Genomic DNA, 25,883 nt, shown 5'->3' on the forward strand with positions numbered 1-25,883 from the left:
AGGAATAAAGCAACATTTTCAAACAAAAATAATGCTGAAATTTTTCACATCCTACTTGAAAATAGCTATATTTACTTTAAACTTTTTCCTCTTTGAGTCATTAAGTTCATGATATTATATAGCAATTGGGAAGCAAAGAGAAGCAATAGTGAGAGATTAAAGAAAAGAGAAAAAAAGGAGGCTGAGAGAAAAGAGGTTTAGGAAGAAATCATACATCTGGATTGTGAGAAAGTGTTTAATATTTAGCCACTAGATGGCGATGTAATGTAAGGTGCTGTCTTGACTTTTTTTTTTTTTTTTTTTTTTTTTTTTGAAACAAGCTATTTGCTGATTTGTATTAGGTACCATACAGTGAAGCGAGGATGAAGCCGAGAGGATACTGCAGAGGTCTCTAGTGCATGTGTGTATGTGTGCGTTTGTGTGTGTTTGTGTGTCTGTGTGTTCTGCCCCAGTGAGACTGCAGCCCTCGTAAATACTTTGTCACCTTTTGCAAGAAGGAATCTGAACAATCGCAACTGAAGGCACATTGTTATCATCTCGTCTTTGGGAAATGCTGTTTCTCACTGCAGATGGGTAATTTTCCTTTTAGTCAGGTAAGCCATCTAATTGTTTCATCCAGATTTTAAGTGTATTCATTCCAGTTATTCCTTTGGAAAAAGAGCCCATGGAAATTCAGTTTGGGCAGAGCAGGAAGTCCATTTTTGTATGTGTATTCAGACCAAGTGTCCCCCTCCTCCCTCTCTTCCCCTTCTCCTCCCCTTCCCTCCCCTCCCCCCTCCTCTCTCAACCTTCCATGAACTGAAATCAGGTTTGTTTTGCAGTTCAGCATTTTGGTAGAAGATGGGATTCTTTGGCCTGAAATAGCTTGGCACCTGACCAGTTCTTGCCTTTGCTTGCCTTTATCCTATTCAAGGTCTCCTTTGATCCTATCGAAGCCCCCTCCTTCACTGATGCTTTGGAAGTGTACTAGCTGGCTATGAATAGAGGTCATATTGTTCTTAAGGACAGAGCAAAAATTAGATCTCAGTTTTAACTCCACAGGAAGAAAGAAGGCAGTAGGGCTGCTGCTGGAGCCTAGCATTGCAGGGGTATTCAGCTTCCTGAGACTGAGGCTGGTCTTTTGAGAAGAAATGCCTCATGCCTTGGACAATGAGAGGGCAATGATTTTTCCCCACTGACTCCTAGCGAGCCACACTAAAAAAGGAGCTAGAGGGAAGTGGTAGAGTCCCCTTTTACATGCAATGCCAAATAGGAAAGATTGACTTACTTTTACTTAGACAGAGGTCACAATCAGCAATGATACTGCAGATGCTGCTTGGTTCCTAGTGTGAACCGTCTTGCTTTTCCAAACAGCACAAGAATTATTTCTGGGTGGAGGTGAGGCTTGTCCAAACGCCTTTGTTATCACGGATTCCCTGACTCCTACCTGTTTGAGGTATATGTTTAAAGACCCGATACACTTGCCACTTTTACTTCTCATTTCTTTTTGTTCTCTTTGGTTACTTACTGGCAACTGTTATTCCTTTTAAACAAATCAGTCTAGAGTGGTGGGTAGGTTCTTTTCCTGCCCAATGCAACAATTAAGTCAAGGCATGGTATCTTGCCGTCAATATGTGCATGTGACTAAATATTTCTTAGCGCAGTAGCAAACTTGCAAATTGCCAAGTGCTATAGCTATCACACCTATAAAATGTGGCTTCTTTTTCTATTGATTTGCAGATTCACATGGTATTTCTGATGTGCTAGTATAGTAACAGAGCATATTTCTCCAAAAAGCACTTTAAATCATCCCAAGAGGATGTTGCCAGACAGAAATAGGAAAATTCCATCCTAGGGTTGGTGATTCCTGCTTTAGTTTCTCCTGCCCAGAGAAGTGGGTAGCTTACCTTTCATATTTGCTGCAATACCTGGCACGCTGGGGTGATGCAACTGGGAGCTTCTGCACGTTCTGACACTTTTCTTCCCCTCAGCTGTGCATTTCAGGAGAATAACTATGGCAAAAAAAAAAAAAAAAAAAAAAAAAAAAAACTCCTTTAAAACTCTCTTTTATGGTTGTTGCTTTTGTAATTGCTCTGAAGCAATTACAAAATCACATCTCTCTTCTAGGAGGAGTGTTGCAATTTAGGTCTTCCTTCACAAAGCTCCTGGAAGAGATTTTTAGCTGGTGTCTATTTTAGGAACATAATGTGTAGACAGGAATGAATGGCCATAGAGATTTACGGGAAACCAATTTCGTGGAGAGGGTGAGGTAACATCATAAACCACTAGAACAGAGCACAAGTGGCTGGTTATATTACAGGGACCCGGCAATGGAATTAGTTTTCATTAAACTCACTGTAACTCATTTGTGTGGCTTTTCTTCCTCCTCCCTTCACATTGTTTGTCTGTTTTGTTTCAAATATTTGTACAGGAGAACAGGATACCCAAAGTGCTCATACTGGTAAAAATAACACATTAGATTTTGCTGCCAATACTAATAGGCTTTGTTTACATGCCCCTCTTGCTAGGAAATGTGCTGTGTGGATACTCGTTTATTATGAAAATTTCTCTTTAAGACATGGCAGGAAGGATTCCCAATCTATGGGTTGGGGCAGAGGGGGCACAAGTGTTAGCCTAATTAATTATACAGCATTCAAGAAGGTACTGAGGAGCTCAGCCAGGATTCTGCTGTGCCAACCAGAGGTACCAGGGGCAACCAGACCCACTAGTGACCCAAAGTAAACGCTATCACCACCAACAGAGGAATCCAGTAAGAAACATTCTAGTTCCTTGTTTACAGGGTACTATCAGGGAATCCAGAGATTCAGGGAGGGTAAACATAAGAACACTTCATCTGTGTATTGCTGACGAAGAAGGCAAAAACTGGGGCTTGCTTGGTGTCACCTCTACGACTTCACTGACAAGGCATTTCCCAAGGGTTTATGTTGGTGTAAGCATGACAGTGACACACAAAAGCATCCCTCTGAAATTTAGCCTGGGAACCTTGAAAGGTGTGGCTTTCTTCCTGGTCAGTTGGAGAGGCTGAACCTACTACTTTCTCCCTGTACTTGCCAAAGGGCACAAAGCCTGTGTTCTTCCAGCTACCTCAGAAGGGGGAGGCTGGGAGAAACAGATCCCAAAGAAGCGGGGGGAGAGAATCAGCAATTGAAGGTGACCTGTATGGTCACCCTTAGGGTCAATGAGCCTGTGACCTGTAAGGCTGTCACTTCCCTTTGAAATCCTAATTAGTGAATGAAACATGTTTTCCAGCTCAATTTAGATTAATTAGTTTAGGGTAGGGTGGGAAGAAATTTATTCTCATTGCACTTGTGATCAGAAAAAATAAGTTATGCCAAATTTCTCCAAGCTGCCCCAAATTTTGCTTTTCTAACTTTTAAATTTTGTCCACATTCCTAGATTTCTATTTATTGTTTTATTTAACAAAAACGTGTAGAATTTGCTCTGTACCAGCCACTATCCTAAGCAGTACTTTGCAAATATGATCTCATTTAATCCTATGAGGTAGGTACTATTGTTAATTGTACAGGTGAGAAAACCAAGGCACAGTGAGGTTCAATTAACTTGCTGGGTTATACAGGTAGTAAGTGCGGAACCCAGGCAGGTCAGCCACAGCATGGCCATGGAGTCCATGCTCTTGACATTTCCTCATTATCCATGTGATTGTGGAGCTACAGCTTAGCCAAGAGACTCAGGACTCTTTTGGTGCAGTCGTACATGACAGCTGTATGCGTCTGCTTTCTGACATGCCAAAATTCCAGAAATAGTTTGCTTTAGAACGATTACCCAAATCCACTCCATTTGTTTGTTCATTTCTTGTTTTTTTGAGACAGAGTCTCACTCTGTCATCCAGGCTAGAGTGCAGTGGCACGATCTTGGCTCACTGCAATCTCTGTCTCCCAGGTTCAAGCAAATCACCTGCCTCAGCCTCCTGAGTAGCTGGGACTGCAGGTGAGTGCCACCATGTCCAGTAAATTTTTGTATTTTTGTAAAGACAAGTTTCACTATGTTGGACAGGCTAGTCTCGATCTCTTGACCTCAAGTGATCTGCCTGCCTTGACCTCCCCAAAGTGCTGGGATTACAGGAGTGAGCCAACATACCCAGCCATTTGATCATTTAAAAAAAGGCACTCTTCTATACAATAGAAGATAGAAGGGTCTGTGTACTAGGTGTGGGAATGTGGTGAATAAAACTAAATTCCTACCCACATGCAGCTTTCAGTCTGGTAATGGAGTTAGACAATAGGCAAATCAATGTGCAAAGAAATATTAGTAAATGGACTTTTTTTTTAAGAAAAATAGTGCAAGATAAGGAGATAGTGATGATGAGAAGGGCATGCAGTGACAAAATAATGAAAGAGGTGAAGATATTTAAGCAGAAATCTGAATGAGGCCAAAGATGGAGTGAATAAAAGTTCCTGAAAGGTGAAGTGCGTCACAAGTATGAATAGTGGCACGAACTCTGTAAGTCATCCTATATGTAGCAGAAACAGACAGAAATAGCATAATAGAGGTGTCCAGCCAGATCTTTGGAATCTCGAAGACTGGGCTTAGGGCTCTAATTGCCCCTGACTTTTTTTTTTTAATAATTTATTTATTTTACTTTAGGTGCATACTATATCTGGCATTTCTCCCCATGTTATCCCTCCCCACCATCCCCTCCCTCCCCACCTCTCATTGTCTCTCCCCTACCCCCCCAGCTGTCCCCTGTGTGTGATGCTCCTCTTCCTGAGTTTACATGGTCTTGTTGTTCAACACCCACCTATGAGTGAGAACATACGGTGCTTGGCTTTCTGTTCTTGGGTGAGTTTGCTGAGAATGGTGGTTTCCAGATTCATCCAAGTCCGTACAAAGGACATGAACTCATCGTTTTTTATGGCTGTGTAGTATTCCATGGTGTATTTGTATCACATTTTCTTTGTCCAGTCTATCATTGATGGGCATTTGGGTTGGCTCCAGGTCTTTACTATTGTACACAGGGCTGCAGTGAACATACATGTGCATGTGTCTTTATAGTAGAACAATTTATAGTTCTTTGGATATATATCCAATAGTGGGATTGATGGGTCAAATGGAATTAGAACAAATCAAAGAGTTTTGTTAAATAAATTTAAAATTCAATGTTAACAAATTACTAGGTTAGCAAAAATATAAATCAGTCATTTTCACACACACAAAAAAGTTTTGACAGTTTGTAAAGTTCTCTGAAAAAATTCTGCAGTTCTTAGAATGCAGTGAAATTGCCTCAAAAATGTTGGAAAGGACTGGTCCAAAGGTAGTGAGTTATCTCAATTGGTTGTTCAGAGTCAGTTACAGATGAAACTCCTTATACAACTCTTTCCCTTCTTCTCACTACTGCTCTTGACTAGTCTAAAAACTTAAAAAAAAATTTTAAATATTGAAAGATACCATTTGATAAAAACATTGTTTGAATTAGATCATTGGTTATATTGCTACATACTATCAGTAATAAACAACCCCAGTCACCCAGGCAGTCTTTCTTCCTCCAGAAATGATCAAACCGACGAGGTGCAGGCAAGAAAGAAACATTAAGGATGAAAATCAGTGCTTACATCCCCCATGGAGGCCAGGACACAGAAGCTGCTCGGAGGGATTTGAGCAAATCATTTTTTTGCAAATGAATCAGTAGGAATGTGATTTCAAAATAATTGGATAAACATCAACTTTCATTTTCATCTGTGTTAAAACTTTTGTTGTTATGTTTTTTTCCTTCAAAATTCACATTCCAAGGACTTACCTTTTTATTTTTCTTCACTATTTGCTTCCACTCATTCTCAGTTACCTATTGACACTGTCATTCTTCTCTAGAAAATGTGAATTTGCTTCTCTTCTAACTTAGAATCGACTTGACTTTTTAGGTTATCTCTTTAAATGGTCAAAAACCTTTGGTTCTCGTATTTCCTATTCCTCCTTTGGTGTTCTACCTACAAACTTTAATTTAATTTTGATGAAGAATCTACTTTATTATTACTTTTTTTTGTCACTTGTGCTTTTAGCCTTATATATAAGAAACCGTTGCCTAACTTGAGGTCATAAACATTTATTTCTTTTTTTTTTTTCAACCAGTTGTATGGTTTTAGCTCCTACATTTAGATCTAGGATTCATTTTGAGTCAACTTTTCGTATATATAGTGAGATAGGGGTCAGCATTATTCTTTTCTTTGTTCATATCTAGTTGTCCCAGCACCATTCATTGAAAAGACTCTTCTTTCCTCAGTGAGTTGTCTTACTAACATTGTTGTTCATGCATTTATGATTTTAGCATCAATTATTTTTTATACTGGGTGCTAGAGATACATCTTTTAAGAAAAGGTGGGCCGGGGGCGGTGGCCCAAGCCTGTAATCCCAGCACTTTGGGAGGCTGAGGAGGGTGGATCATGAGGTCAAGAGATCAAGACCATCCTGGTCAACATGATGAAACCCCATCTCTACTAAAAATACAAAAAACTAGGTGGGCATGATGGCGCGTGCCTGTAATCCCAGCTACTCAGGAGACTGAGGAAGGAGAATTGCCTGAAACCAGGAGGCGGAGGTTGCGGTGAGCCGAGATCGCACCATTGCACTCCAACCTGGGTAACAAGAGCGAAACTCCATCTCAAAAAAAAAAAAAAGAAAAGAAAAGAAAGAAAAGAAAAGGTCAGTGAGATTCTTTGTTCTTGAGAATCCACATAACTTTAAAGAATCAGCAAACTGGTCCATAACTGTTAAACACTTTCTTGATCTAACTCCAGGACAAATATTTTCTTCTTATTATTGGAAACATTGATTTGTGACTCTACAGAAAATTTAAGGAGATAATCATACACAGTTCAGTAATAAGGAAATATTTCCAGGAAAAGGTTACTATTTATTTCAAAGAAACTGTATTGCACATTCTTTCCCAAAGTTATACAAATGTTATCCATGTTCTTTGTAATATATGTTGCTTGTTTGCTTTTGTTTCGTAAATACCATTGGGGAAACTATTGAACTTGAGATTTTTCAAGTTTGAATAGTGTGCCATTCAAATAGGGTTGGTTTTTGTATTAGTCAACTTGGGCTACCAGGACAAAGTACCATAGACTGGGTTGCTTAAATAACAGTATTTATCACAGTTCTGGAGCTTGAAGTTCAATAACAAGGTGTTGGGAAGTTTGGTGTCGTCTAAAGCTCCTCTACTCGGTTTGCTCATGTCTGGCTTTTCCTCAGAGCAAGTACATCCCTGGTGTCTCTTTTGTGTCTACATTTCATATTCTTTTAAGGACACTAGTCAGATTGGATTGTGGTTCAACCTAAAGGTCTCATTCACTTAATCACTTCTTCAAAGGCTCTGACTCCTAGTACAGTCAGTCACATTCTGAGGTACAGGAGTTCAGGACTCCAACATATGGATTTGGGGAGAATATAATGTAGCCCCTAATAGTTGTCTTTGTTTGTACTTGATGACGACTAAAATCATAACCAAAGAAGATTAAATTGGTATGTTTTTTATTGTGGTTATTTTGTAAATGTTGGATTTTAATTATCCATACCCTCCTCCTACTGGATAATAAGGAGTTATCTGTGTGTGTTAAGATTCTAATAAAGGCAATTAATTAGGTTTGTAATTACAGGCATGATGACTAAGTGGGGGCAGAAGTAAAATGATGGTGACATTGATTCCACTGGTATGCCTTTAATGTCACATTTACATTCATTATCTGTGATAAGAAGTAAGATGCTTATTTCAATGAGGAAAGTGACAGAAAAGTATATAAAATTAGGTATTCATGGGAAATTGGTAAAAAAATTGTCAAACTATTACAGTAAGAAACTGATACCGAGTCAGGTTAATTTAAGTATAAAAGCAATGTCTTCAAAAGATATTACAGTTCACAGAGTCGAGGAGTAGTTATATAGTTTCACAGAGTGAAAAATGCCAGGAGCAGAGAAAACTATAAGAGCAGATAACCCAGTTGTTGCACTTTTTATTAGTTTCTGTAAAGTGCTATAATCTAGAATGAATCAGCTCAACTGCTTTCAGGCTTCTCTTTCTTTCTTTCTTTCTTTCTTTCTTTCTTTCTTTCTTTCTTTCTTTCTTTCTTTTTTTTTCCTGACATTCATGTTTAACACCAAAGTTCCAGGAAGTAAACGTCTGGTTGGTCAAGTTTGGGTCATGCATCTGATCCTTTTAGCTAAGAGTAAACTGGACCCTTTGAATGACAGTTCCACAAAACTATCCCCATGTAAGAAAACTAAATTGACCCAAACAAAATTTTAGACATTAACAACAGTCTACATAGGCCAGGCACTGCAGCTCACACCTGTAATCCCAGCACTTTGGAAGGCTGAGGTGGGCAGATGACCTGAGGTCAGGAGTTTGGGACCAGCCTTACCAACATGGTGAAACCCAGTCTTTACTAAAAATAGAAAAAATTGGCCAGGTGTGGTGATGTGCACATGTAGTCCCAGCTACAGGATACTGAGGCAGGAGAATCACTTGAACCCGGGAGGTGGAAGTTGCAGTGAGCCAAAATCATGCCACTGCACTCTGGCCTGGTGCCTGGATGACAGAGTGAGACTCTGTCTCAAAAAAAGAAAAGGAAAAACAATCTGCATGCACAATGTTGAAAGGTTGAAAAAATGGTAAAATAAATATAGTCTATGCAAATGATGGAATATTATGGTGCCATTAACATAATGTTTCAAGGAATATTTAATTCTATGCAAAATTGCCCAGGATATAATAATATATTAAAAAGTACCAGAAAACATATATGTGTACATATAGTATGGTCTCAATTATGGAACAAAAACTAACATATTTTTGTTTAGAAAAAGTTTGCCAATAATATAATAGTTACCTCTGGTTTACAGAATTAGAATTTCTGTTTTCTTCTTCATAAAGATTTTGTTTTAAAAAATAGACTATTACATCATATTTTTTCTTATGACAAAAGTCATACATAAAGCGCAAGTAACACATAAAGCAAAAACAAAAATATAAAACACTAAAGTAGATAAAATAACTTGCAATTTTACACAACAAAGTTATCATTATTAATAATTTATTTTTTCAAACACTTTGGTATTGTTTTCTTTAAAAAAAAGTCCAAAATAACCATATATTGCCTTAAAAACTGGAATAAAGGTTAGTGTACATTAGTTTTCAAATAGAATTTAGTAAATCTATTTCATGCAAAGATACTCATTGTGTCTTTAATCAAAGTAGTAAATTTAGTTCAAGTTATTGATTAAACAATTAAATGTTAGAATATTTTATCTCTTAGAATATTAATAAAATTAGGCCACAAACCTTGTATAATAAAAGTACAGCATTTTGAAAATTTTGTAACAATGGAAAAGCTTTGAAAATGTGTCTGATATAAAATTAGACTTGAAATACCAAATTGGTGGTGTTCTGAAAATCATGTTACTTGGAACCCAAGTTTTCTCTTTAAAGCTCGGCATAAATTTTCCAAAAAATTATCTTATATTTATGAAAAATCTACTATTTGCAATGGGTTGTTTTAGCAAAACTTGACCTCATATTGAAAAATTTAGAATACTGAAGAATAAACAAGAAGCATCTGTAAATACTGACATAGTGTGTACTTAAAATTTTAAACTATTTAGAACCAAATTCATCAAGTTGGCAAAATCAAGTTACTAGATTATCAAAGAAAATGATAAGTGAAAATGAGCCAAAGGTGGCAAAATGAAGTAAGAGAGGTAATTATTAGGGTATGCTGCATTTGGGGATGTGAAATTATTTGTGTTGAGGATGTGCAGAGAGAAATCTGTGTGAGGAGGAATAGATTTTTAATGCTATAACCTAGTAATATCTAGATCAGGGGTCCCCAAACCCTGGGCCATGGACCAGTATCGGTCCCTGGCCTGTTAGGAACTGGGTCACACAACAGGAGGTGAGCAGTGGGCCAGGGAACATGACCGCCTGAGTTCTGCCTCCTGTCAGATCAGCAGTGGCATTAGATTCTCAGAGGAGCACAGATCCTATTGTGAACTCTGCGTGCATGGGACTAGGTTGTGCCCTCCTTATGAGGTTCTCATTCCAGCCCCTACTCCCCACAACGTCTGTGGAACAATTGTCTTCCACAAAACCGGTCCCTGGTGCCAAAAAGGTTGGGGACTGATTATCTAGATTATAGTAAAACAAATATTCATAGTTTTAAGATTAAAGAGAAATGATTAAAGATGAAAAACCAGAACTCAGAGTTTCCAATTACATATTCGTAGAGGAAAGAAAGCTAAGAGAATTCTGTCACATACATATTTCAGTCTAAGAAATTCAGCAGATTTGAAAATCCTGGAAAGAGTTACTTTGAGACTTCACAAATGCTACCAGGCAGCAGTTTTGATATTACCTTGGAATGTGATATGCCACTTAAAAAGGCCAGTGGTATTTTGAGCTATGTATGTCAGTGTGTTGGGATGAAACCTAGGAGAAAACAGACTGGTATCAGGTCTAGAATACCATCATTTCGGTGGCACCTGGACCTCAGCGTTTCAGGTTTCAGGTGATTTGAGGAGCCTGTGAGGTCGCACACTAATATTTAAGGCCTTTAAAGGGTTATAGACCAACTTGTATGAATGAAGACAAGAGTGCCTTTGGAAGACGTTCCAAAAGGAAGTTTGAGCTCACTTAAGAAGAACCTAGCCACTGCACTTCATCCTGGGCAACAGAGTAAGACTCCATCTCAAAAGAGAAAAAAAAAGAAAATAGGACTGTGATTTTTCTTCCTGAAATGTCTGTGGAATAGCAAAAAGTGGAATCTTGGCTGTATCTCTTCTGGGACCACACTTTATGTTACTCTCCCTGACTCTCTCTCTCTCTCTCTTCATTCCTAGGCATTTTGTTTTATTCTCTGTTTTTGCATACTCTGTTCATTTCTAATCCTTCCATTCAGTAAGTTAAGAAAACATATTTTCACAGTCATGTTCTCAGAATATTCATCGTCTTTGATGCATATATAATATAATTTAAAAAATCAAAAAATGTTTAATGTGATTTTAGCAGCTATTTTCAAAACAGACACTCTTGCATTCCCTTGAGACTTTTTAAAAAATTCATCAAGTCAAAACTATTTTCGTAATTACACAAAAACATTATTTACCTTTTTCACTGTGTTGACATTTGGAAGAACAATGAAAACCCCCAGCCTTAACACTTATCAAGACAGTGACAACAAACTGTACTGTCATTGTATTCTTTACTGTCATTTATTTGCAGTAAAAATAAGTAAACAAGTAAATAAATAAAATTAAAGACAGTTGCACTAAAGGAATGTCTTTGACAAAACAGTAAAAATTAATTTTATTTAATTAATTTCTATACCATTAAGTACATGTTTTTAATATTCAGCATACATTAAGAAATACAAAATACACATGAAGAACATCTGCTGTATGTCAACTCTGATGTTGCTTGTCTCAAGGTAAAGCACTTAGGTAGTTGTCTGAGTTGCAAGCTAAACTAGTTACACTTTTATAGAACACTATCTTTACTTTAAAAAATGACTGAGAGACAAATTGTGATTATTCAAACAGATATTGAAAAGGTGTATTTTTGAAAATAAATGGAGACTGTCATTCTACAAATACATTTGACAGTATTTATTGTCAGTGACAAAATTTGGCCTTTCAAGAGAAAATTATTATTTTGAAAAAGATACATCTGTCATCATGAGCTCAGCAGCTTCTCAAAATTTACAGGGTTTCTGATGCTATTAGTGGTAATATTAACAGATGAATAATGAAATCTTTCAATATTTTGAAGATCTGCATAACTTACCCAGCCAATCACTCATCTCATTAGATCTTTTTCTTTTATATATATGGTTATTTTTGCTAGAAATTTATTGTTTTGGCCTGTGGTTAGCACTTACAATTTATTAATTAGTGTGCTTGCAATTTTTCTACTTTCTAACATGATAAATGGCAATACATTAAACTCATTTTAGAAAAGAATTTTTTGTTTCCTCAATAATATTAACAATCAATAAAAAGGAGTCCTGATACTAAAAAAAAAATTATAATATGACAAGGATGAACTTGATAATTCATCAGATTCTGGGACACTGAATCTGATAAATTATCAGATTATCTAATAAATTATTCAGATTAGGTATGTTGAATTGTATTAGTTGAGATTATTATAATGCAGATAATCCAGTCCCTCAGAATTATGCAGGATAGAGACAGTATTTGTCACATTATGCAAGTTAGTACATTTTTATTATTATAATATCAGATGCATACATCATCAGTTTAGTTCAGTAAGTTCTATGAAAAGTGAGTAAAAATTGTTGCAAAGCAAATCAGAGAGTTATAAAATGTAAATGTTCTAATACTCTTATTAGAATTTTTATCTTTTCTCACCTCAACCAATGTAAGAAGTTTCTATTGGTCTTTTTCTAAATGTTAACTCGCTCCCTGTCCCCCAATTAGAACCTGACCTCCACAGCAGCAGCATTGACCTTTCAAACATGTGGGCCAAATCTCTGCTTTTTAAGACTGTAAGTTATATCCTGGAGTAAAAGCTATTCAGTTATTCAGCATGGCTTTCGTGAGCTGTCTGGATTTGTTTCCTACCCCGTAGTCTATCTACCTTACCATTTGTCTTTCAGATATAACAAATTGCATTTCTGTGAACACTAAAAGCTGTTTCTGTCTCTAGGTCTTTGCTACTGCCTCTTTTTTCTGCCTGAAAAGCCATGACCTCTTCTTACCCAAGTATGATTAATTTCTTTCTGTGTTGTGTCTATGTCCTGTATAGACTTCTACCATATCCCCCACTGCACTTTATTGTGCTTATTTCCCTGTCTTCCTCTGCTTCTCCGCTTCCTCTTCTATGCTGTACCTTCTTTGCAATACAGTGCAGCATATTGTCTGGTGTGGCTAAGTTTTTGGTTTCTGGGTTCTCAATAGAAATAGTTAAATGAAAATGAAACGAAACAAAAACATTTTTAGTGTTACCTTTAATATTAATACCTGACAGTTTTATATTATATAGGATGCTTTTGCAAATACTATTTTGTAAAAATATACTTGAAGCATATAATAATTTTATTTCTTATGCAAATTCCAAACTCCTATTCCAAACATATATACTATGAGTATTGCACTACTCATATATACTATGATTAGACACTGCTTTCCAAAGTAATTCTGAGGGCATTTTTTCTTCAAAGTATTATCTTAGCTGTTTTTGCTTATTCAGTGTCTGAGAAATTTGATCACTTCTCCTTTTATCATTTTGAGGCATTATTTTTTCTATTTTTTCTTTTTTTTTTTTTTTATACATTGTTTTGCTCTTATTGCTCAGATCTTGGAGTGCAATGAGGGAATCTCAGCTCACTGCAACTTCTGCCTCCCCAGTTCAAGCAAGTCTCCTTTCTCAGCCTCCCAAGTAGCTGGAACTACAGGCATGCACCACCATGTTGGCCTAATTTTTTGTATTTTTAGTAGAGACAGGGTTTCATCATGTTAGCCAGGCTAGTCTTGAACTCCTGACCTCAGGTGATCAATCCGCCTGAGCCTCCCAAAGTTACCAGCATGAGCCACCATGCCCAGCTCATTTTGAGGCATTCTTTGGTCTTTGCTTGAGTCTAATTTTTAAAAAAATTATTCAAATATTATATTTTATAGTTACAAAATGTATTAATGATATTATAGAAAACCAAATATTTAGAAAAGCATGAAGAAGAAACTAATATTTGTGATTTTTTCCATACAATAATAAGATATCGTTTTTAACATGTTAGTATTTTGCTCTAAATCATTTCTCTTCTTGTTTGAATAATGGGATTCCTATGGTGTTTTCGATTTTGTAGCAGGTATTACATCTTAAACATTTTTCAATGCCATTAGAATAATTCAGAAGTATAATTTAATGGGTTCATAATATTTCCTAATAGAGTTTTACATTTATTTAATTATTTTGATAGTCATGAATATTTTGTGTTTGTTTAGTTGGATCATTACTTTTGAAATAAATTTAAATATCACATTAAAAATACCCAACATTTTACATTTCTATTAATAGCCAAAGATCATCTTTTGTATAAACAGAGCCCAAAACTTAGGCTTTTCTTGATTAAAGAAAGAGAAGGCCAATAAATTCCATGTCAAACACACAAGATACAGTCAACTAAAGCTTAAATATGAAGGAAACAATTCCGGTGCATGGTTTCTTACATTGGACTTGTTCTCTTTCTTTTTGATTCTCCTTCCCGTTCTACACAAAGAGCTTGGCTCACTACTTTCATTCATTTTTTTCTCCTCTTGCCATTTGTTCAAAATGAACCCATTTGGGCTAGTTCTTTAATATTCTCAGATGTTTTCTTGCTTTCAGAAACGGGGCAAAATAATTTATATATTAACATTGAACAACTCTGAAAACTATTGCATTGTTTAACTAATTTCTGATTTTTCAGAAATAGTTCACTTTCCAACAGAAAACAACTTTCTTCCTAGACTTCTTGATACAAAGTTTTTAAGAAATTTAAAATATACATTCAAATCTATCTTTGATGAGCATACTGAATAATATGACATCTGCAAGGGAGGTAAGGTGGTAGTAACCATTATAAAGCTCTTATTTATTTTTAAAATATGGATAGTTACAGGTTTGTTATTATCTAAGAAAGAGAATTATTAATATCCTCCATGAGATCCAAGGATCACATTATATCTCAAATCAAGGTAACATTACAGTGTGAAAAACAATTTTATTATTTTATCTTAATTTTTAAAATTTCTATATGTTTGTGGCATACAAGTGCAATTTTGCTACATTGACATATTGCATTTTGGTGAAGTTAGGGCCTTCAGTGTATCCATCACTGGAGCAATGTGCATTGTATCCACCAAGCAACCTCCTATCATCCACCCTGCCTTGCACCTACCACCTCTCCAAGTCTCCATTGTATTTTATCTTGAAGTGTTGTAATTCTTACCCTCTAGCAATAACCTTGGTTTATGCATCTAATTCTTAGAGGATAATCTACCATTTCAAAACTTTAAAAGTAGCCGTGATTTTGAAGGTCATTTGAAATAGCCTAAGAAAAATTGCTTTCTTCTAACTCGCCTTCTTTCTTCATAACAGAACTATAATTCTGTGCAGATGCCACCGTCCTAGGCACTTTCAAGGGTCATGGGGAACTGACGCAATTCTAGGAGCAGTCTGATTTGTTTAGGGGTGATCTCTTTGCTCTTGCCAATGATTGGTTTCAGCACTGGGCTTGTGACCTCACGCTAACTAATGAAATGTGAGGGAAGTCTGTTGCAAGACTTTTCAAAAAACTTACTTCTTTCTGAAGAAAGAGCTATAAGAAAAAACAGTCTTTTTCCAAGTGTTGGCTCTCAGATGTTATACCCTTTGGTCTCAACAGCCAACTTGCTCAGCCATCACTGAGGATGGTGGTACAGAGACGTGAACAGTATATGGGTCCTTGATAAAACAACCAAACCACCAAATAAACCAAGCCTGAGGCCTACCTTTTCTCTGGACCTCCTTAACTTCAGCCATTTTGAAGACAAAAGCTTCCTGACCATTAAAACAGTTGACTACCTTGCATATGAAATTTAGTTGTATAGAGTACTATGTGAAATTATTTAAAATTATAGCAAACCTATCATTTTGTTTTATTTTTTTGATTAGTATATATATTGCTTGCTCAAGCTAACAGACAGATGAGAGGAAATAATTTGAATCAATAGCATTCTTTTAGCTATTATAGTAATATTCCCAGTTATTGGGCCTTGGAGTAAAACAGTCAGGAGTTTCGTCAGAGCAAGAAATAATTGTCTCATTCTTTTTTCATTTACTAGTCATTCATTTAACAAACATGCATTGAGAAACTAGTATATTTAATACTAGGTGCTAAGATATGTACTCGTAAGTACTTAGATTCTAAATTAAAAATAAGCCAAGTACTACTGTTTTAACCACACCACTTCTGACGTCAAATGTGAGGGTTGTTTTTTGTTTTTGTTTTTGTTTTTGTTTCCCTCACCAATCAATTCTCTGACACCCAGTTGAGAGTCCTACAGTTCAATTCAAGAATAACTTGGCATTATCCTCAGATACCACAAGTCAATGGCTCAGGCTTACAAAACCGACCCACTTCAAACATCAGCTGCAAGACCCAGACCTCTGAAACTTCTGACTGGCCAGCTATAAATCCTCCAGTTTAATAATGTGCTACAAGAGCTCACAGAATTTAAGATTTTACTATTGCCAGTTTATTATAAAGGAATAGCCTCAAAGAGACACATAGCAGAAAGTATAGGTTAGGGGAAGCTATCCAAACTCCATAATTTAGAACTTTTATGGAGGTCTCATTATGTAGACATAATTGATTAAATCACTGGCCATTGGTTATTAGCTTATTCTTCAGCCCCTAGCCCATCCCTTGCAGATGGGAGTCTTTCTGGTGACTAGCTCCAATCCTGATGCTGTCTAGGGGGCCTCAGCCACTTGTCCCAGCCACTTGTCATCTCATTAGCATACAAAAAGACTTTCCAGAGATTCTAAGGATTATAGAAGTTCTTATGTCAAAAACTGAAACTAAGGCCAAATATAAGAAAGATGCTGCTATGACCCATATCAGTCAGGAAATAACAAGGGTTATAGGAGCTATGTACCGGGAAGCAAGGACTAAGACCAAATACAGGCATACCTCAGAGATATTGCAGGTTTGGTTCCAGATCACCACAAAAAAAGCCAATATTGTGATAAAGTAAGTCACACAAGTTTTTTTATTTCCCAGTACATATAAAACTTATGTTTACACCATATTATATGCTACTAGGTAAGTGATAGTATTATGTTGAAAAAAAAAGTACATAACTTAATTTAAAAATACTTAATTGCTAAAAAATACCAACAATCATCTGAGCCTCCAGTGAGTCATATAATCTTTTTGCTGATGGAGAGTTTTGCCATGGTGTTGATGGTCGCTGACAGATTAGGGTGGTAGTTGCTGAAGTTGATGGTCACTGACAGATTAGGTGGTAGTTGCGATGACTGTGGCAATTTATTACAATAAAACAACAATGAAGTTTGCCACATTGATTGATCTTTCTTTGATAAAAGATTTCTCTGTAGCATGTGAGGCTGTTTGACAGCATTTTGCCCACAGTAGAACTTGTTTCAAAATTGGAGTCAACGTTTTCAAACCCTGCCACTGCTTTATTAAATAAATTTGTGTACTATTCTAAATCCTTTTTTGTCATTTCGACAATGTCCACAGCATCTTCACGAGGAGTAGATTCTATTTCAAGAAATCACTTTCTTTGCTCATCTATAAGAAGCAACTTCTCCTCTGTTAAAGTTTTATCATGACATTGCAGCAATTCAGTCACATCTTCAAGCTGCATTCTAATTCTAGTTCTCTTGCTATTTCTGCCACATTTACAGTTACTTCTTCCACTGAATCTTGTACCCCTCAAAGTCATCCATGGAAGTTGGAATTGATTTCTTCCAAACTCCTCTTCATGTTGATATTTTTACCTCTTCCCATGAATCATAAATGTTCTTAATGGGATCTGGAATGGTGAATTTTATCCAGATGGTTTTCAATTTACTTTGCTCAGATCCCATCAGAAGAATCACTGTTCATCTACATTGAAAATCTGTTGTTTAGTGTAGTCACCTTCATCAATGATTGTATCAGTCTGTTTCCATGCTACTAATAAAGATATACCTGAGACTGGCTAATTTATAAAGCAAAAAAGTTCAGTGGACTAACAGTTCCACATGGCTAGGGAGGCCTCAAACAATCATGGTGGAAGGCAAAGGAAGAGTAAAAGAATGTCTTACATGGTGGCAGGTAAAGAAAGTTTGTGTAGATGGACTCCCCTTTATAAAACTATCGTATCTTATGAGACTTATTCACTAGCACAAGATCATGATGATCCTCCCCCATGAGAAAGACCCTCCCCCATGATTCAATTACCTCCCACTGAGTCCCTCCCATGACATGTAGGGATTATGGGAGCTACAACCAAGATGAGATTTAGGTGGGGACACAACTACACCATATCAATGATCTTAGCTACATCTTCTGGATAACTTGCTGCAGCTTCTACATCAGTACCTACTGCTAAACCTTGCACTTTTATGTTAAGGAGGCAGCTTCTTTCCTTAAACCTTATAAACCAAACTCTGCCAGCTTCAAACTTTTCTTCTGAAGCTTTCTTACCTCCATCAGCCTTCATAGAGTTGCAGACAGTTAGAACCTTGCTGTGAATTAAGCTTTGGCTCAAGCGAATGTTTTAGCTGGTTTGATATTTTGTTCATACTTTCTCCATATCATCAATAAGGCTATTGTACTTTCTTATCATTTTTGTGTTCACTGAAGTAGCACTCTTAATTTCCTCTAAGAATATTTCTTTTTCATTTGCAACTTGGCTGTTTGGTTCATGAGGCCTAGCATTTGGCCTGTTTAGGTTTTCAACATGTCTTCCTCACAAAGCTTAATTATTTCTGGCTTTTGATTTAAAGTGAGAAATATGCAATTCTTTCTTTCACTTGAACACTTAAAGGCCATTGTAGAGATTTCTTTTTTAATTTTTATTCGTATGACTACATAGTAGGTGTATGCATTTAGGGGTATACATGACACGTTTTGATACAGGCATACTATATGCAATAATCACTTCAGCATAAATGGGGTATGCATCACCTCAAGGATTTATCATTACTTTGTGTTACAAATATTCCAATTATACTCTTTTAGTTCTTTTCAATATACAATAAATTATTGTTGACTGTGATAACTCTGTTGTGTTATCAAATACTAGATTTTATTATATCTAACTACATTTTTGTACCCATTAATGGTTACCACCTCCTCACCACCCGCATTATAGGTTTATTAATTGGAATAATTTCAATATTATTGTGTCTCAAGGAATTGGGAAGCCCAAAGAGAAGAAGAGAGACGGGAACAGCATGTTGGTAGAACAGTGAGAGCAGATATAAGACCAATTAAGTTTCTCCCTCTTATTTGGGTGCAATTCTTGCCATCCTTCAACAATTACTAAAGTGACATCAAATATCACTGATCACAGGTCACCATACCAGATGCAATAATAATGAAAAGTTTGAAATATTGCAAGAATTGCCAAAATGTCACACAGAGACATGAAGTGAGCATATGCTGTTGGATAATGGCACCAACAGACTTGTTCGATGTAGGGTTGCCATAACTTCAGTTTGTGAAAAACACAGTATCTGTGAAGCAAAATAAAGTGAAGTACAATATGCCAAGGTATGTGTATATGTACTTCTTATGATAAGAGCGCACCAAGTATATTAAATTATTTTTTAAATGGCATTTGTTACTTCTTCGAGACTCTCAATGTATTGCATAACATGTTGAAGCTTCAAATTACTGATCTCAAGGAAATCAATGTTCTTATCTACCTGTACTTTTATCTTAATGCCAATTCAGTAGTGTGCCTAGTTAGTCAGAGTAGAATCCAAAATTCCAAACTAAATTATGGAACAAAGATTTTTCCCTACTATAATGCCCAACATAACACCAAGAGTAATTAATAAACATACTAAGATGAACAATTATTCTTGACGTTAGACAAAATGAAAGTTATTAAAAGATGTATTTTATCAATCAAATGCTGTAATTTTTGTTATTATTTCTGTAAAGTTCTAAACTTCTTGAAATCCTGTAGAGGAGAAAAGAATAAAAAATTATCAAGACACCAATTCAAACAGAAAAAGAAAAGAATTAAATAATTATCACTGCTTACAGGATTATCATTGTGGTTTTAGCTCCTTGTTAGTTCAGTGCTGTTTTGTATATATGCAAAGTTGTGTAGCAATTATTACAATCTCATTTTAGAACATTTCCACTGAGCTGAAAAGAAACTTGATGCCCACATGTGGTCACTCTATTTTCACTGCCGGTCCTGGGCAACCACTATTTGCTGTCCCTGTACATTTGCTTATTCTAGACATTTTATATGAATAGAATCATGCAATGTGTCATCTTTTGTGACTCTCTTTTTTCACTTAACATAATGTCTTTGAGATTCATACACCTAATACCATGTTTCAGTATTCATTCCTTTTAATTAACTAGTCATACTCCATTATACCTATATACCACATTTTACCAGCTAATGGGCATTTGGGTACTTTCCACTTTCGGACTATTATTAATAAGGCTGCTATGAACATTTTCATACAAGTCTTCATGTAGATATGTGTTTTCACTTACCTTGGTTAGATACCTAGGAGTGAAATTACTGGGTCATATAATGAATCTATGTTTAACACTGTGAGACACTACCAGTGTATTTACAAATAGCTGTACCATTTTACATTCTTACTAACAGTATATGAGGGTTCCAGTTTCTCTATATCCTTGCCAACACTTGTGATTATCTGTTTTATTGTTATTATTATTATTATTACCATTCCAGTATGTGTAATGTGATGTCTCATTGGGTTTTTTATTTGCATTTCCTTCATAACTAATGATGTTGAACATCTTCTAATGCGCTTGTTGGTTAGGCATTTATCTTCTTTGGACAAATATCTACCCAAATCTGCCTATTTTTATAGTTAGGTTCTTTGGGGTTTTTTATCATTGACTTGTAAGAGCTTTAAAATACATATATGCTGGTTATATTCACTTACCAGATATATGACTTGCAAATAATTTCTTTTATTCTGTGGATTGTCTTCACTTTGTTGATGTTGTCTTTTGAAGTACAAATGATTTTTTTATGAAGTGCAATTTATCAGTGTTCTTTCCTGACCACTTATGCATTTGGTGTTGTAGCTAAAAAATTATTATCACATCTAAGTGCACCAATAATTACTCATATTTTTAAAGAATTACATAGTTTTAGCTCTTACATTTAAAATTGTGATGAATTTTGATTTAATTTTTGTATGTTGTTATCCACAGATTCAAATCCTTACTTTTGCATGTGAATATCTGATTTATCTAGTACTGGTTGTTGAAATGATTATTCTTTTCAAATTGAATTATCTTAGCACCCAAAGCTGATTTGATATAAATTGTTAGCCAAGTTGTGTTCTCTTTTTATGTATTCAAGAATAATTAAGAATAAGAACCATTGCTACTTTACATGTGTCAGATATCTAAATACTAAGGAAAATATTTGATTACTATAAAATTCATACTTTCCAGTAAATTACATCAATTTTACCATACAATGTTCATTACTGTAACATGTTCTGTATTTTAACTTTTGATTTTTTTTATAACTTGGAATTTTGAACTATTGTGCTTTGTAACTTCTCACTTTTAGGAGATGGTATTTTTATTCTAAGTATCTTATTACTTAATTCGGCAATTATTTTGTGACTCTTATGGGTAAAATACCTTGCATGAAACAGTGAAGAAAGCACTTATGGACTAAAACAAAAATCAAGACATATTCACAAGCAAATTTACTGGAAGATAGAGTCAGTCATCAAGTAATACAGTTTCAGATAAATGCTTATGTGAATTCAAAGATTGCTTGCTTTTTGTTTCAGAAAAGGGCTAGTGGATGAAGAGATCAACAGTCTGTACGATAGCAAATTTGGTTCCATGTTGGTCTATAAAAGCAATTAAGGGCAAAGAATAAGCATTAAGTTTCTGATGAATATAAATAAAATACATGTAGCCATTAAGAAGTACAATCTGTGATTTAGAAAACTACAAATAATAATATTCATATACAAGACATGACAGTTACCAATTTATTTCATGTTAACTCCATTAGGTATCTAACCAGTAACAGTGGATTGGGCACTTAAAGCATTTGTCTTTGACAGTGAACATGACCTTCCTCTTTGTCAGTAGAGGGCAGTGAAGGGTCACTGAAAGAGGAAGGGGCTTCTCTTCCTGGTTCTTAAAGCTATGTTTTGATTTCACTTGGATCATTAGCAATGTGGACCATTTGCAATGTGCTTGTGTGATGTCAACTTATGGTGTTTTTTTTCAATCACATGCCCAGATGGGGCAGTCTGTTGGTGACTTCACAGCCTCCTTATAGGGGCCTAGTGACCACTTTGCCACAGTCCTCCCAACAGAGACACTGTACACTGCCAACACAGACACATGCTCACTTCAGTGCTCCACTCCTTCTGAAGGCTCAGCCACCAACCTTAGCTCACCTGTGCCCTAAAGGGTTGTTTCTGCTTGCCCAACTATGACCCAACTGTGGGCCAGCTCTGGCCAGGACAACCCAGCAAACTGCTCTACTGTAGAGGAAAGGACTTCAACCACACTTTCCCAGTGAAGTTTGAACCCAAGCCTTGGTATGAGAAATCCTTCCAGTTCATTCTCCTTCGAGTCCTCTACCTTAGCTCCAGGATACCCTTTAGATTTTGTAGTTACTCTCCCATCAGTACTCTCCTATCAGTACTTACTACCCCTTGTAGTTACTCTCCTATCAGTACTTAATAATTCTTCATATATTAAACTTTCTCTGTTTAAATTAGCATATGGTTCCTGTATCTTGATTGTGTCCCAGAATGTTAGTTGTTGCTGTAAGTTATTTTGTTCAGTTAGTATTACTGATTTTCAAATTCTTCAGTTTATAGTGGTTCAGACTTAATTTCTTGATGCTGTCCCTGAAAAGGAAGTGGACAGGTTTAACTTATGTCATCTTCTCAGCTGTTTCCTGGAAGATGACCCTTTCACTAGTGAATATTGGATATGGTCTAGCATTTCCACTGAGAAATAAAAATTGGGCATTCATTCAAGAAAGTATGATTGATCCTATTTCCAATTCAAATACTTTGATTATTATTGCATTATTTATATAGCACATTTTCCAAGGATTCATTGTTTTTGGTACCAAATTTGGTAGATGTAAACTATTTTCATATGGTCAAATATGTAATGATTATTTTAATGTAAAGGGTTTAATTGAAGCATAACTACATATGTCGAAGTTTTAATATGTAGGAAGTCTATAGTTTACAAAATTGTTGGTTAATTGTTTCTTTTTCATTTCTATTGGCAAAGGCTTGATTTGTATTCAGACCTGTTGGTAACCCTGCTAATATCCAAATTCAGTCTCTCATTTTTAAACTTACAACTCTGGCGAAAGGGAAACCCTGGATGAAGTTGTTTTTAAACTTTCATAAATGATTCTTTCTAAAATTTTAAAACTCTGAAACCTTGTAAAAGTGAAAATATTCATCACTTTCTAAAGAGTATCCACTGGGTAAGGCCCAGGTAAACCAAGAAAATATGTATAAAACATTAAATTTAAAAAACTTTCCATTTTTTCCTCTATAGCAAAAATCCTAAGGAGTAAGACATGATATAAGCTATTTCCCCTAGGACTTCACTGAGGTTTTTGAAACATATCAGAAGTAAGCTGAGAAATTATCTCATTTGTTTTGTTATTTTTATTCCTTGAGGAAGTACTTTTTCAAGGCCATGATACCAATTGTTTTCTTCTTTACAAGCATTCCTGTGCTTTCTTACAACAGCACACTGGCAAGACGAAGTAGCCAGATCATCTCAAAGACAAATTTCTGTAAAGGCTGTTGGCCAAGAATATCATTTTACAGTTTCACAGTCTCATACAAAAAATGCACCTTAATTTACTTTAAAAAAAAATTTTTGAGACAAGGTATGGCTCTGTCACCCAGGCTGAATTGCAATGGTGCCATCTCAGCTCACTGCAGCCTCCGCCTTCCAGACTTAAGCAATTCTCCCACCTCAGCCTTCCAAGTAGCTGGAACTACATGTGCGCACCACTATGCCTGGTTAATTTTTGTATTTTTTTTTGTAGAGACGGGGTTTTGCCATATTGCCCAGGCTGCTCTCTAACTTGTGAGCTCAAGGAATCCACCTGCCTCAGCCTCCCAAAGTGCTGGGATTACAGATGTGAGCCACCATGCCCAGCCCCATTTACTTTTTAAATCACCACAATCATTATTATATCATAGCCCTCTAGGTTCACAGAGGTGATTAGGGACAACTATGTTGGTAATTCAATGGATTCTCTTCTGTTCTTACCTTACTACATTATGCTGTAACATCAGACAATGTTCATTATTAACTCTTTCTTACTGTCTCTTCCCCGTTACCTCATCTAGAAAATGGGGTTTTCTGTTTGTTTTCTGCAAGAATTAAAATTGAAATTTAAGAATGGAAGCATTCATTTTGACTAAAGTCTAGTTTCATCATTTTTTAAGAAAGTATTGGCAAATCTCTTTATGTCTCTTTCTAATTATTTTTCATACTATCTGTATGTACCACCAATAAAACTAACAAACTAAATTTAGGTTTTTTTCAAATCACTCACTCGTTCTTTATTCAACAGATATTCATAAGCATAATATCAGGCACATGAGCAGAGATATATAATGAAAAGAACCTAAGGCAGGAGCCAGGCAATCAGTATTCATATCCCAGCTCTAGCTATATACAGTATCACTTTAATTAGCTGCATTTTTTTGTGACTTTTGTTTCTTTATCTGTAAAATAGTGACAATAATATATATTTTCACATTGTATGGTAAAGTCTAAAGTTATGTTCACCGATACATAATGCAGTGCTTGGCACTGAGTAGATGCTTTTAAACACTATTAGTGTTCTTTATAATATTTTTTCTAAGTGACCAAAAGATTATATTCAGTATAAGAGCCTCCCGCTGCATCCATGTTGCTTCAAAGGACATATTTTTGTTCTTATTTATGGTTGTGTAGTGTTCTATAGTACATATGTACCACATTTTATTTATTCAGTCTACCATCAATGGACATCTAGGTTGACGGCATGTCATTGCTATTGTGAATAGCAGTGCAATTAACATATGGGGCGTGTGTCTTTTTGGTAGAATGATTTACGTTCCTTTTAATATATGCCCAGTATTGGGATTGCTGGGTCAAATGGAAGTTCTGTTTTCAGTTCTTTTGAGAAATCTCCTAACTGTTTTCCACAGTGGCTGAACTAACTTCCATTCACACCACCAGTGTATAAGTGTTCCCTTTTCCCCACAACCTTGCCAACATTTGTTATTTTCTGACTTTTTAATAATAGTCATTCTGACTGGTGTGAGATGGTATCTCATTGTGGTTTTGGTTTGCATTTCTCTAATAATTCATGATATTGAGCATTTTTTCATATGCTTGCTGGCCACATGCACATCTTTGGAGAACCGTCTTTTTGATTATTTGCCCATTTTTATATGGGGTTGTTTTTTACCTCTTGATTTGTATGAGTTCCTTATAGATTCTGGATATTGGACCTTTGTCATATGCATGGTTTGCCAATATTTTCTCCCATTCTCCAAGTTGTCTGTTTACTCTATTGATAGTTTTGTTTTTCCTTTGCAGATGCTCTTTGTTTTAATTAGTTCCCACTTGTCTATTTTTGCTTTTGTTGCAATTGCTTTTGGAGACTTTGTCATAAAATCTTTTCTAAGGCCTTAGTTGAGGTATTTCTTGGTTTTCTTCTTTTTCAGGTTATACATTTAAGTCTTTAATCCATCTTGAATTTATCTTTGTATATGGTTAAAGGAAGGGGTCTAGTTTCAATCTTCTGCATATGGTGAGCCAGCTTTGCCAGCACTATTTATTTAATCGGCAGTGTTTTCTGCCTTGCTTGCTATTGTTTACTGTGTTCAACATGAGAATGTTGTATATGTGTGACTTTATTTCTGGTTTCTCTCTTCTGTTCCGTTGATCTATGTGTCTGTTTTTGTACCAGTACTATGTTGTTCTGGTTACTGTAGACTTGCATTACAGTTGGGTGGTATGACGCCTCTGACTTTGTTCTTTTTATTTAGGATTGCTTTGGCTAGTCAGCCTCTTTTTGGGTTCCATATGAATTTTCAAATAGTTTTTTCTGTGAAAAATGACATTGGTAATTTCATA

At 35.8% G+C, this 25,883-nt stretch overlaps 1 protein-coding gene across 6 annotated transcripts in view; it reads left to right on the forward strand.

The window, feature by feature from the left end:
• The first annotated feature begins 346 nt into the window (after positions 1-346).
• The window catches only part of SCN1A (sodium voltage-gated channel alpha subunit 1), a 129,951-nt gene continuing 104,414 nt past the window's right edge, over positions 347-25,883 (forward strand). For all 6 annotated transcript variants that reach the window (XM_054258305.2, XM_054258307.2, XM_054258309.2 and 3 more), the window contains exon 1: positions 347-593. The gene's annotated coding sequence lies outside the window, so the exon portion shown is untranslated. The remainder of the gene's footprint in view (positions 594-25,883) is intronic.

The sequence above is a fragment of the Callithrix jacchus genome, chromosome 6 (assembly GCF_049354715.1).
Source record: "Callithrix jacchus isolate 240 chromosome 6, calJac240_pri, whole genome shotgun sequence".
Taxonomy (NCBI): domain Eukaryota; kingdom Metazoa; phylum Chordata; class Mammalia; order Primates; family Cebidae; genus Callithrix; species Callithrix jacchus.